Below are 2,714 nucleotides of genomic sequence, written 5' to 3' on the forward strand. Positions count from 1 at the left end.
AGAAGGTTTAGATTTTTATTATCCATATGATGTCTTTGTCTTATGTTTAAGAGAGAACTTGGGCAACAAACTGTCCATGCTAGAATTGATTCACCATCATCTCATCTCATGGCCTTTCCATGATTGACTGGTTTTACTTTAGCATGACTGGCTAATACAGAATATTGTCATGTGTTTCAGTGTTACATGGTCCTCATGAACCAGCTAGCAATTAATCAGGCTCATGCCCTGGATCTCTTGTAGGAGGCCTACACCCCTAAAAAATCCAGCCTTAGGTCATTCAGTGAAGAGATTTAATGGAGTTATCCATAATGAGTGCAGGGCAGGCTAAGGTGACATGTTCGCTGTCTTCTGTGTACTAATTCCAGCTAGGGTACTTGGTGTATGGTGTAAAGCCTATTGTGTTAGGTAGTCGTGGGGCCACGTTTTACTTACCTTGGCGCTGTTCTTCGTTCTTCCAGCTTCTTCGTCGTAGGACCCGATGACAAAGGCTCTTCTAACTAGTCTCTCACTAATAACGCCTATCAATTTTCACAATCCTACCTTAGCTAATTATTCTCTATATTTTCTTCCACTGCATTTTTCTCGCTCCTTTCTCTCCCTTGTTTCACACGACACTGACGCGTCCCGCCCCCCTCGTCTGATGCCCATTCACCCCTTCGACAGGGTGACCTCTGACCCCGCACTGGGGGTGTCAACTGCACACCCACACTCGCACCACCATTCATACCACACTTGACCTCGAGATTGCGAACAACCATGCAAGCAAAGGCAACAGTGAAACGCGGGGAGGGGCGATTTACGCGTTTATTAACTAGTGGGTTATGCGTTCATGGGAGCGCGTGGTGCGCATGGGAAGACAGACGGGTATCGACTGGCGTGGGGGCAGCGTCTTTTGCTACACGGGGCGAAGACGATGCTACATCTAGTACAAGTATGAGAAGGGGCCTTGTTGGCCGTATGAAAGGGGTCCTTGTATGGGAAGCGTCACGGATGGTCAGGGCACGCCACGACACTATGGTACCCTGCCCTATGCTAGTACCCTAGTCTAGAGCACTATACCACAGAGACCAACCTATTCTTCGTCTTCTTCGTCTCCGCTTCCTACTTCGAAGTCCTTCAGCCATCCCGGAGGATGTCTATTACGCTACGGTCGTTGAGGCGCTGATTCCCCATCTATCGCGTCGTAAATCTCTTCATCGTTTTCTCCGCCATCCACTACACGACGAAGATCTAGGATATGTCGTGGCACTCCCTTAACAGAGATGTTCCGTGAATTTATCTCCGTTACAACACCCCTCGTCCACTGCATTTACTATCCCTTGGCATTACCCATACCTCCTTCCCCAATTTTTCTGGGGCAGCGCCTTCAGCATTGGCCGGTAGCACTGGCCCCTGGGATGTCGCCGTTCATATTTAGATAAGGCTCTCTGTGGAACCGAGTCTTCATCTAGGCCTGACCAAGGGGATATATTGTACCAGAAAACTGTCTCCTTGGGCGGTATTAGTGCCCTCCCGGTGATGGACTACCACATCTATTTCCAGGACTACATCGGTTGTTATGCTGGTAGCATTGCACCACATTACACCTCTGTTTTGTTGAGGTGCACTCCACTCTCCTTTCACTGGATCATTGCGTCTCGCCCGTCGTACGACGTCACATATCATTGTGAGTGTGCCCTCGTCAACCTTGTCTCTCCAACCCACGATCGGATAGTGACCAACCAACCAATTTCCCACACAGCGAGAAGAGCTCTCGTCTTCTCATCTCGTCCGTCACATCCGGGGTGTCGTTTGTCTCTCCTGAACATCAGGTTTCCGCTCCCACCCCGCTCTAGTCGCAGTCCCATCACCGTTCCTCCTTCCATCGGTTCCAGTTCTTTTAAGACCAAACCAAGCCAAGTGTTCCACTACGTCCGACGCCGGTATAATAATAGGTAAACCTAATTCCAGCCTCAGAACCTGGCATTCGACTGAGGCCATACGGCGGACCGGTGTCTTGGAGTAAATGAGTAGTTTGGGAACCAGATGCGCGATGACCTGTGGTAATAGGGTATTCTTCTGGTTGGAGAACACTTCGGAGATTGGTTGGTGTTCCATAGTGGAGAAATAGCAGAGACAATGTGTGTGTGCAGAGCTTTACTTAGCTTTTGTCTAGTAGTCGCTCAGAAGATGTCCGAAAGAACTCGCATGGCGAAGGCTTGTACTTTGCTTGGAGATTGTCATACACGGGTTTTGTTACTTTGGGATTGCTGAGTACAATCGAAGAGGTCCAAAAGATTTGTTAAGTCTTGTCGTAACGACGATGTAGAGAAATTCTACGTAGTTTTCTGATAGACCCTGGGTATCAGTTTCTCTGTCTATACCTGTCTCTTCTCTCAGCTATCTCTTATCTCTTCTTGTCTCGTTTCTCGTCTGGTCCACCTTACTTTGTTAAACAGTGCACCTAGAAACGTATTTTCCACATCAATACATTCAGTAATTTACGTTGTGACCAATCAACAGGCGAGCGCAGTCTTTCCGCTGGAGCTGAATATGTTTAGGGTTCCTGACGTCATTAGAGGTACGATTTGAAGTACGTAGTAACAGGTCACGCACATACCTTACACAAAATAGGTTATAGATAACATATATATATTACATATGACATAACAGTGAATGACAGGATTTATCATAAAGTGGTCTTAACCATGAACAACATGTATTGCATAGAA

This window comes from Oratosquilla oratoria, chromosome 20 (assembly GCF_046742065.1).
Source record: "Oratosquilla oratoria isolate Oo_2021 chromosome 20, ASM4674206v1, whole genome shotgun sequence".
In the NCBI taxonomy this organism is placed as follows: domain Eukaryota; kingdom Metazoa; phylum Arthropoda; class Malacostraca; order Stomatopoda; family Squillidae; genus Oratosquilla; species Oratosquilla oratoria.